Below are 12,122 nucleotides of genomic sequence, written 5' to 3' on the forward strand. Positions count from 1 at the left end.
AACCCTCTTATGTTGGTTTCCTTGACAGATGGCCGCCCAGTGTTCAACTTCTCCTTAAATTCCTCCCACAAAATAGAGTCTGCCGCCTTCCACTTTCAAACAGCCCTTACCAGATCCACTTCCTGTCATTGCCATTGCAAAATTGGTTGACTGATCTCCTGTTAATAACTTGTTCAGGCACCAAGGCCCTCTTCCCCTCATGAAGGGCAGTCGTGCTCATTTATACCTGGCCTAGAGTGACTACACAAGCCTGGCATTTGACCCAATGGCCTTGCCCTTGTGGCTTGTGTGAAGAGGGGCAGGCATCACCTCCTTTTTTCCTTAAGCAAAGGCAGAGTCCCTGTTCCCTTCCCTCTAGCCAAGCCACACAGCCCTGAGATCAAAAGGTGCAAGTTTGCACCTCCTGGAGCAAAAGGGTCATCAAAGGGTGCATGTGTGTGTCAAAGGCATGCAAAAAGGAGAAAGCAATAAAGGCAAAACCAATTCTGTCACCTCAGTGTGAAACCCCCATGATCATTATACAAATGAGGAAGGAGGGATGGGAGGCTTTGATGAAATCTGTGCTTTCAACAAGCAGAAAGGCACTTTTTCGCTGCCAGGACAGCAAGCTGGCGAAGGCTAGTGTCTTCCTTTTCCTTGTGGAAAGAAAACTACACGAAGGAGCCATTGCTCTTTGACTAAAGCTGCTGTGGGGATGCACTATATTAAAATAAAATATTTAAAAAAACCAAGCAGAAAGGCATTTTTCATTACCATCATCATTCAGGGCAGATTTGCCCTGCTTTTTTTGGGGGGGGGGTCACACTGAGGCAGGGATGGAGAGCTTGTATGATAATGGAAAGCCAAGGGACCATGGGAGTCTATCGCTGGCCAAATAGGAGGTGCTCTTATATTGGGCTGAAGAACATGTGGCCCTCCAGATATCACTGGGCTACAGCTCCCCTCTCCCCTTACCATTGGCCATGCAGGCAGGGGCTCAGGGGAGTCTGGAGGGTCGCAAATTTCCCATCCCTCTCCCATCCCTTTAAGGACAGAGATGTTGGCCTGCTGCAGCCAAATTTCTACCAAAGGCAAGACTTGAAGCAAATGTGAGACTTGAAGACTATGTTCAGTAGTCTTTCCCTGTATTTGCACGTTGTTGGCACACCAGGAGGAGGTGGCCACGTCTTCACTCAATGCACATTACCTATTTGGTTTCCCTGCACCTGCAGCATCTTGAATTCCTATTCATGAAGCAAATGCACACACTTCAGCTTAACTGATGCGAACGCAGTTTAGGATTTAAAATCGGGTGGAAACTGTTTTGAAGGGAAATGTGTCTAACAGCAGAATTTCTCAAGAAACCACAGATTGTGGCTAATCGTGTGTAAATAGTCGTGTGTGTGTAGCCAAAGTATTACACTGAGCTGCAGGTATTTGGTTGGAGTGGTGCTGGTGGAGGCATTGTAAACAATGAGGTTGGAAGGAAAGGAAATGCAGAAACCTACAGCCATTGATGATTACACATTTCACAGCATTCATTCATTCACTGTTGACACAAATATCCTGCCATTTGTTGTTGTTTAGTCGTGTCCGACTCTTGTGACCCATGGACAAGAGCACGCCAGGCACTTCTGTTTTCCACTGCCTCCTGCAGCTTGGTCAAACTCATGCTGGTAGCTTCGAGAACACTGCCCAACCATCTTGTCCTCTGTCGTCCCCTTCTCCTTGTGCCCTCCATCTTTCCCAACATCAGGGTCTTTTCCAGGGAGTCTTCTCTTCTCATGAGGTGGCCAAAGTATTGGAGCCTCAGCTTCACGACCTGTCCTTCCAGTGAGCACTCAGGGCTGATTTCCTTAAGTCCATGGGACTCTCAAGAGTCTCCTCCAGCACCATAATTCAAAAGCATCAATTCTTCGGCGATCAGCCTTCTTTATGGTCCAGCTCACACTTCCATACATCACTACTGGGAAAATCATAGCTTTAACTATACGGACCTTTGTCAGCAAGGTGATGTCTCTGCTTTTTAAGATGCTGTCTAGGTTTGTCATTGCTTTTCTCCCAAGAAGCAGGTGTCTTTTAACTTTGTGACTGCTGTCACCATCTGCAGAGATCATGGAACCCAAGAAAGTAAAACCTCTCACTGCCTTCATTTCTTTCCCTTCTATTTGCCAGGAGGCGATGGGACCAGTGGCCATGATTTTGCCATTGGTTAGCCTATTAACGCAGGCCGTGTGATCAATGCCTATGCGGATTCAGTCCACAATAATTACATTAAGCCTAGCATAACACCACAAAGGTACATTTCCCAGAATGGGTTAAAAACCAATCCCTCTTCCTACAGAACTCTTGGAATGGTAGCTCAGGAGAATAGGTGTCACCTAATAACTCTCAGCAAACTACAGTTCCCAGGATCCTTTTGGGGAGGCTATGATACTGGTATGATGCTGCTTTAAATGTATACTGCAGATGGAAGCTTTTAAGGTGCCCCCAGGTTCTTTTTTGTTTTAGGAGCAGACACACACCCTCAGGAATTCAGCAGGATATAAACCCAAAACTCAGTCGGGGAGCAGCTTTGAGTGACAAGAACATCATAATGTGAGGCCTTGTTGGTGTTGCCACCCAGTTTGCCTGATCTGTGACAAGGCCTTTTTGGTGGTGATTCACCTAGTGAGGTGCGCCTGTCTCTATCATTAACTTTCAGGAGGAATTTGAAAACATTCTTATTTACCCAGGTGTCTGGTGACTGAAGGATACTGTTCCTGGCAACCTCAGAATCATTGGCTACAGGAATGTTTCTAACTGTATTTGTTTTTAGATATTTTTAATTGTGATTTTTTATGTTTTAGTCTTGTTTTAAAATGCTTTGTTGTTTTTGCTTTGTTTCTGTTTTTAAATTGTATATCTCTTTGCTTCCCTGGGTTCCTTAAGGGAGGAAGTGCAGGACAGATAGAAGTCAATTAATTAGCTAGCTTTTGAGTTCTCCAGAACTTTTCATCGGTTTAAGCAAAGCCATGGGTGGGGGCGGCAGATAGAAAAATACTGGCTTGATCAAGCAGCCACAAAGTCTGCATTTAGTCAGAGTCTTAAAAGGCGTATAGGAGGAGATTACAGACTTAATTGGATTAGACTCAACTAGGAGTTATGGAAGTTTCAGATTACACCTAGAGTTGCTGGGAAAAAGAAACCCATTATGATTATTTTAGAAAAAAGAATCGTTTTTTGCGATGTGGGGGGGAATCCTTTTTTAAAAATATAAAATCCATCATTTACCTTGACCTGCCACCACACACAGCAAAACACACAGGGCATTTGCTATTGTAAAATTGTTTTAAAATATGCTTTGGATAGAACGGTTACATTTATTGCTTCTGTCTGTTCATTCAGTATGCTGGAAGCCACTTTCGGGAGCAATCTTGAAAAAACTAAAATGAAAGGATTGATTAATGAGGCGAAGCCTTCCACGCCACTGAACTTCATGCCAGTAACACGTCCACCCTGCTAAATTTGTGTGTACCAGGATCTGTTAAATGCTTTGGAAAGGGGCCTGTGATTTTTTTTTTTTTTTTTTTTAAGTTGGAAAACTGACTCTGAATATTCTTGCTAGTCTGCATCCCTCTTCAGCCTGAGGGCCACATTTCTTTCTGGGCAAGCTTCCAGGGGCTGCAGACTCAGTCACATCATTCCCCATCTTCTATCCAGGCACGTAAGAGGTATTAGTACACAGTTCAAGGTCATATCCCAGCCACGTAAAATGACTAGAGGTGGGTGCAGAGTGGGAACTGTGAGGGGTGTGGCCTGAAGGCCAGGCAGAGAGAAATGGAGGGCCGCATTCAGTCCCCAGTCCTGACATTCCCTGTACCTTCTAACTAGGGTAAAGTGGAGAATATAGGAAGCTGCCTTGGACCATGGACCCACCTACTCTATAGAAAGAGATTTGATGCACTGATCAGGATGCTGGACTAGCAGAACTAGGTGGGCAGAAGGTAGACCAGAAGTCCGGTGCTGGATCTTTGGATGATTTCCACATATATTGGCAAGAATTTCACACTCCCTGTTGTTTAACAAGGGCAAAAAAAAAAAAAAAACACCTCCCCCTCCAAAGCAGTGCTCAAATGAAGGCAGCAGGAGCCAGTGAGGGAGAAAAAGGATACCTAGAGTTATTTTTCCAGTTTGTGTGTGGACTGTAATCTCAGTTCTGACCATCATGCTGCCCCCGTGCACCATCCATTTAAAGCACATACAGCTAAGAACCCTTGGAAACTGTAGTTTATTAATGGTGCTGTGAGCTGTAGCTCTGCAGCGTGAGCTACAGTTCTTAGAATTCTTTGTGGCAACAGGTAAGGTGCTTTAAATGTATTTTAAATGGATGGTGTGCATACAACATCAGAAACAAAATCCTGGGATCAAAATTCCCCCCGTTCTACATACTGGTGGGCCTCAGGCTTCTAGTAAAGAGAGAAACAGTAGAACTCTCAAGCCTGAAGCTGGTCTGCCTCTGGACTAGATGGTCTCTGAGCTTCCCCAAAAGCGTTTTCAGTGTCTGTGAGCTAAGGTTCCAGGATCCAGGTTGCTGTGCAAAAGCCAGCGGAAGCTGTTAGTGCATCAAGCTTCGGGCTGGGCTAGGAGGGGAGCAAGGCAGCCCCTGCTGCTGTCATTTCAGAAGTTCCGAATGCGCACAAGCTTAAGTGCAATTTGATATCATTTCACCAAGAAGGCCTTTGATGCTGCAGCGTGTTAACAGGATGAGAAAGGCAACCCTCCCTTTCCATCCAGCTGTGACATCGCCCTCCCCTCCAACCTCACTTCAAAGGATGCCTAGCAGCTGACCCCTGCTGCGGAGTGCCTGCCTTCCTCCACAACCATCCCTCACTTTCACAGGCTTTCCTGCTGGGCGGGTTGTTTCCCTTCCTTTCTCCCCCAAGAGGCAAAGAATTCTGCTTAAGACAGGAATGTTAATGCTGTGTTGGTAATAATGACAGGGTTTCTTTCCTTTCCTTCTCTCCCCAGCCCTATTCTGGCAGCAGCAAAGGAATCTGATCTGATGCAGGAGGAGGAAGCTCCGGTCCCTGTTTCTTTATCTGGAAGTTAAAGCCCTTTGTGTCCAGCCAACAGGCCTTATGCCCAAGCAAGCCTGCAAGGGATGGCAGGCAGGCAGTCCAACCTGATGCATATTTACTCGGATGTAAGGCCCAGTGATTGGGACGCGGGTGGCACCGTGGTCTAAACCACAGAGCCTAGGCTTGCCGATCAGAAGGTTGGCAGTTCAAATCCCCGCGGCGGGGTGAGCTCCCATTGCTTGGTCCCAGCCCCTGCCCACCTAGCAGTTCAACAGCACGTCAAACTGCAAGTAGATAAATAGGCACCGCTCTGGCGGGAAGGTAAACGGCGTTTCCGTGCGCTGCTCTGGTTCGCCAGAAGCAGCTTAGTCATGCTGGCCACATGACCCGGAAGCTGTACGCTGGCTCCCTCGGCCAGTAAAGCTAGATGAGCGCCGCAACCCCAGAGTCGTCCGCGACTGGACCTAAAAGTCAAGGGTCCCTTTACCTAAGGTCCACTGAGCCCAACAGGACTTAATCCCAGGTAAGTGTGCACAGGATTTCAGCCAAGCTGACCAAGCCTAGGTATACCTACTCAGAAGTAAGGGCCATTGGAACTGGTCAAGGTGGAAGGCAGGGAGGGCAACAGTAGGTGGTGCCAGAGGCAATTCTAATTTTGCCCTCACCTTCCTTCTGCAGGGTCCTATGAGGGTGAGATGGAGCCTAAGCAAGAGGAAGCTGGCAGTGTGAGCTGCCCCCCCCCACCAGATGCAAGTAGAAAGGCTGCCAGGTGGAGCCTGCCGAAGGGCATCTGGGATTGGTGGGCCCCATTCATGTTCATGGACTGGCTTACACAGATTTATGGCAAGTGACATGTTTTATGCCCTTTGCTTAAAGGTAAGCGGTGAAAACTTGGTTATTTTAGAGGGCCTTTTGGGGAACATACCAGCTGATTGCCTTTACTCACACTGCAACCACGGTTGTGTTTTGTATGCTTTATGACTTAAAAATTGTTTATATGGCATGCTCTATTGTAGCTTTATATTGGTTTTCTTATTGCTCTTACTAGTGGGAGCCTTGCGGGGGGAAATCAACATACAGGTCAAGGGAAAGTTAGGTGAGCCCTAAGAGTTCCCCCAAGCTACAGCCACCTGCTCCACACCTGACATCAAGTGTCGAGCAGGTATCAACAAACTCAGTCATGCAGCCGATCCCCATGCCCTGCCCTTGGGCAGTACTGAGCACACTGGGGTTGCAAAGCACTTTGTGCAGCTCTTTCCAAGTGCATGGCAGCCAGCTGGTTGCCAGGCACTTGGGAAGATCTGTGCAAGGGGCTTTGAGAGATAAGACGGGACAACCCACCCATCATCTGATGTCATAATAATACCAGGTGATTGACAGGTGGGCTGTCACACCCATCTGTCAAGTTGCCCCACAGATGAGGCAGATAAGGCTCTAGTCTTCCAGACCAAAAAGGTTAATCTCTGACATAAAAGATACAACACTGTAGCTAAATCATCTCTTAACACAGGATTTCCCAAACTGGGGTGTCCCACTGTTTTCGGAGTACAATTCCCATCATTCCTGACCACTGATCCTGCTATCTAGGGATGATGGGAGCTGTAGTCCAAAAACAGCTAGAGGACCCAAGTTTGGGAAACACTGATCTAACCTGAGGAATAAATCAGCAATACATTTCTTTCTTTGGTTCTTCAATAACACACTACAACTGTGGGCTAAACCGATGGGCTGTGCATCACAGATATATAGGCTTGGATTTTAAATAAACTTAAGATAAATGCATTTTTTTAATGTTCTTGTCTCTTCCTTTCCGCTGCCCCCTAAGACCCCCAAAGAGCCTCTCTGCAGGATTTAGGGTTAGGAGGGCTGCTTATGCACTGGCTACAAAAGAGAAGGGACTTGTTTGCATTAAGTTTCTGTGTGCTAATTTCTATGCATACATGCAATTTTAGAAATCCTTTACTATAATTTAAATTGCAATTCCCTTATGGTGGGGAGGACTGTGATCAGGTGATGTGTATGACATGCTGTCTGGATGATGCAAACTGGATGGGCAAACTGGATGGGCAACCTCTCCTTTCTTAGCATTCTTAACCAGTGTTGGACCTGACAGCCTACCAAACAGAGGCTGGTTCTCCAAAAAGTAGGACACCAGGGGGCCACCCTGAATGTAGAATGGGGTTTGGGTCAGGGAAAATTTCTTGGGGAAGGAAAAGAAGGAGAACTCTCCTCCCATCAACTTATTTTACTTGTTTACTCCTGATCTCTCCAGGTCTTGTGCTGGCATCAGCTGAAATCTGAGTGCCAAAAAGCTTTTGGCAAGAAACAGAGTTTGAGAACATGAAGGCAAGATTCCAGAGAATGTCACCTTTGTGAGAGGAAGATGAGAGGGGAAGTACAGAAACGGATAATTAAGTTCATGGCCGTGTACCCCCCCCCCCCGAAAAAAATATCAAAAAAATATGGGAACTGTATTTTGCTACGTTTGCTGGGAATTGTAGCTTTGTGAAAGGTAACTACAGTTCCCAGAATACTTGGGGTGGTGGTGCTTCTTTAAATGTATGCAGGTAAAGGACCCCTGGATGGTAAAGCCTAGTGAAAGGCAACTATGGGGTTGTGGCGCTTCTTTCGCTATCAGGCCAAGGGAGCCGGTGTTTATCCACAGAGTTTTCCGGGTCATGTGGCCAGCAGGACTAAACAGCTACTGGCGCACAGAGGACCGTGACGAGTGCCAGAGCGCACAGAAACGCTGTTTACCTTCCCACCACAGTGGTACCTATTTATCTACTTGCACTGGCATGCTTTCAAACTGCTAGGCTGGCAGGAGCTAGGATAGAGCAACGGGAGCTCACCCCGTTGTGCAGATTTGAACCACCAACCTTCTGATTGGCAAGTCGCAAGAGGCTCAGCATGTATGCAGCCCATGTCCTGTTAAGGGGGAAGAAATTGTGATTGATTTATTAGAAACCTTAAGGTGTAATCTACTTCCTGTGCCTTCAAAACTTGAAAAAAATACCTAAGCATCTTGTGTGCAGAATTTGTTACGATAATGAAGCAATGCAGCTGCAAAGTCCTAGCTTGAAGTGTAAACATGATGGGAATGTTGGGGCTGCTGTGGGAACAGAGGGGCAGTCATTTCACAGTGCGCAGCACCAGAATTACCTCACAGTGTAATATGAGCTGTACAGGATGTACAGGGAGTGTTTGTCACAACACTGCTGGAGTTTGGAGAGAGCAGTCACGTTTTCTGTAACGCTGCAAAGACAGAAATAAAAGCATGTAAATACGTTTCTGTCTATCTCTTTCCCCTGCCTGGGGGAGGCAGGAAAGAGTGGTGTGTTCTTCTCACGTTTGAGAAGAATCGCCGATCGAGACCTTGCCTGCGTCTGCTGGGGAATGCAGCCAGGGAGGTCAAAAGGGAATCAAGCCGGGTGCCTGGACTGCTGCCAGCTTCTTATGAGAAGGGCTTGAATTCCAACAGAATTCAGCTAACTGCAGTGGTTATTAGGGGAAGAGCCATAGTTCAGTGGTGAAGCATCTGTTGGGCATGCACAATGTCCCAGGTTCAATCCCCAGCATCTCCAAGTCTGAAACCTTGGAGAGATTCTGCCAGTCAGTGCAGGCAATACTGAGCTAGATGGGCCACTGTTCCAACTTAGTATAAGGCAATGTCTTACGTTCCTATTACCATGTCCCAGTTTCCTAACCTTTATTTATAACATCACTGATAATGCCACTCACTAGCCCTTAAACAGACACCAAAGCCCCTCACAAGAAAATAATTAAAATACAATAAAAGCAAATCAAACACAGTAAGTTAAACCAAGTGCAGAATGAGAGTAAAAAATGTAGGCAACAGCAGAGAGGAAAACTTCAAAACAAAAACTAAAGATTTAAGATAATTTTAACAACATATTCTAAATATTATGCAAGGAGGGAGCTGGCTAGACCTCTAGGGATGGGGATGGAGTTCTACACAACCGTGCTCCAAAAAAATTAGAATGGGTGTCCTGCAACTAAATTTTGTTCTAAGTAGACCTATTGAAAGCTACAATTCTGAGTTTCTTGGGAGGAGGTACTAGTGGTTAAAGCACTCTGGGAATCGTGGCCCTCTGAGAGGAATGCAGTTGTGCCTTGGTTTTCAAATGCCTTGGTACTTGTACATTTTAGCTCCCAAACGCCGCAAACCCAGAAGCAAGTGTTCTGGTTTGCGAACGTTTTTCGGAAGCCAAACATCCGACATGGCTTCCACTTGAGTGCAGGAAGGTCCTTGGTTTTTGAATGGTTTCAGGAGTCAAACGGACTCCCGGAATGGATTAAGTTCGAGAACCAAGGTACCACTGTTTGGGTCTTCTTAACAACTCTCAGCATGCTTAACAAGATGCAGCTCCCAGGATTCTTTGTGGGAAGCCAGGATTACTTAAAGTAGCATGATATTACTTTAAAAATGTATGGTGCAGATGAGACCTGCTTTTTTTCTCTATACTTTAATAAATGTTCATGATGTCTGTTTGCCTTTAAACTTGACTTCCAGAGCGTTTTCTTTCAGATATTTTACATGGTTTTGTGCAGACTGCTTGAGCACGTGGTTTTGTTTTTTGATCAAGTGGCTACTAAATCTTGTTTTAAAAATTGAATAAATGAAAAGAAATAACACATGACGAGGCTGATCTTGTGTCATGATCTGAACTCAAGCCTCCTTGCTCCCATGACTTGTCCAATTTGCATCAAAAGCATGCAGTCATTATCTAATAACCCAAATGTCAACCAGGACACAGACTTTGTAATCAATCAAGGCTGTGACAGTGGAGGTGGAAACAACAGCAAAGTGTGTGAACCGCTAGTCCAAGGAGGCAGCGGTTTAGAGGAACTTTAATAAAGGGAAGCTGCAGGGTTTCAGAGATGAAGCCAGCCAACTAAAAGCAACCTGCTTTTAATTAGGGGCAATGTCAGTGCTTAGCTTAGCCATCCTGCCAGTGTGAGGTCTCCATGGACCGGGGGGGGGGGGGGGGCTTGACATCTAAACCAATAAATGCAAGTAGAGAGTGAGCAACTGAAGATCAAGGCAGCTTTGCAGGTTACCCAGAAAAGCTGCTAGCAAGGATGGACTGTTCTTGTCAATTTCAGGCTCTCATTTTTCCCAGTGTTAATTTCAGTTCTCCACATCTGCATCCTTTTGCTGGTTAATACTTATTTCTTGTCTTTATAGAAAACACACCAGCATTTTAGCACATTTTCCACAGCAAACATTGTTCAATGCAATTCCACCTGTATTTTGTATATATATATATTGCAAGCAACTCTCCCCTGATACAATGTTTGTAAGCTATTTTAACTCGTGTGCTTTTTAGATTGAAACTTTTCCCCAATATATGTATATTTTTGGTGGGTTGAACTACATTGCCAAATTCAAGTAAGTGCAAATGCGGAAAGGTAAATTTTGTTTCAGAAGATGCAACGTATGTAGCTTCATACTAAAATGAGAAGTGAACAGAATTTCTGCCTCTACCCAGCCACATGTGAAGGACCCCTCACCTTTCCTTTCCACACACACATCTTCTGCACAGTAGGAAGCAACGGCAAGATGGGAAATTCCTGAGGGCACTTCTAGACTATTCCTAATTTGCAGGTGGAATTCAAGCATGTGCTGGCAAGTTCTGGCTGTGCAATTGAAGTGACTGGCATTCTTGTGCAATTTGTTCCCCCACCCCTGACTTAGAAAAGTTATAGGAAAATGCACTGGAACGTGTGGGGGTAACAATTGCTTGGGCTGGCTTAAACCTTGGCGAAATCCTCCAATGTTGCAGGTTCCACTTGATTCATGCATACAAAACAAGCCCCTGACAGGGTCAAGGGGTACCTGCCCATATTTCCTGAAAGCACATTCCAATGGAAATTGTAAGCCCATTGAAAATGGGGTCATCTCCTCCCCCCGCCCCATCAATGGGCTTCTGTTCACACTCCCCACAGTGAGATAACCCCCCTGCCCCATGTGCTGCATTTCGTGCATTAGGTTGCTGTACCTGAATTGCTTCCCCACACCTGCAAGCTCCCCTCCCAAAGTCCTATTCAATGAAGCTGTCACCTGAGCATGTGCAATGGCTGACTCGGGTCTAAAATGCCTCAGCCTAACAGCAGGTTCTGTTTTTGAATCAGATGGAAGCTGGTTTGAGCACCAAATGGGAGCATTTCTCAAACTACAGGGTACAAATTGTTTGTGGCTAATGTCATGTGTACATGGCTTTGAACAGCAGTGCACCGGCACCAGAGTAAGCAGTAATGCATGCACAATCCTTAACTGAGACACGTCTTCTCCACCCGGGCTTTGGAGATGTGAGATCTATATTTTTAGGACCCACCTTGGATTTCGTAATTTTTAGTTGTTTTCAACTAAGACCTTGGGATGAAGGTTGGTAATAAATAGCAGTATGTGATAATAGTACAGTGGTACCTCGGGTTACAGACACTTCAGGTTACAGACTCCGCTAACCTAGAAATAGCACCTTGGGTTAAGAACTTTGCTTCAGGATGAGAGCAGAAATTGTGCGGCAGCAGTGGGAGGCGCCATTAGCTAAAGTGGTACCTCAGGTTAAGAACAGACCTCCAAAACGAATTAAGTTCTTAACCCGAGGTACCACTGTAATAATGTTGTAGAATACACCTGCAAAAGAACACCATTTTTGGAGGGACTGTTAAGTGGATGTGAACCTAATCAGTGCTTGGTTTCGATATCCACTAGGAATGCCCTTGTAAACTATTCTGCTTTCAAAAACAGAAGAGATAAAAACAGGATGGTAACCTTACCTTCCACTCAAAAATGTTACAGAAATATAGAATTTAGATATGCTCATTCATGAGAATCCACCTTATTTGTGTGTGGGGGGAGTAAACATTAATTTCTCTACAGTGAGTTTGATCATAGCCATGCAGCCGCTGAGCTCTCATCAATTCTGAACACAAGCCCTTCTCTCCTCCCCGACAGCTGGAGGGAGGGAAAGAGTCAGCCTGAACAATGAAGCCACCACTGCTTGGAGACATACACAGAAATGCATTTATTTTTCACCATCATCGGGATTATGAAAT

This window comes from Podarcis erhardii, assembly GCF_964252035.2.
Source record: "Podarcis erhardii genome assembly, chromosome: 7".
In the NCBI taxonomy this organism is placed as follows: Eukaryota; Metazoa; Chordata; class Lepidosauria; order Squamata; family Lacertidae; genus Podarcis; species Podarcis erhardii.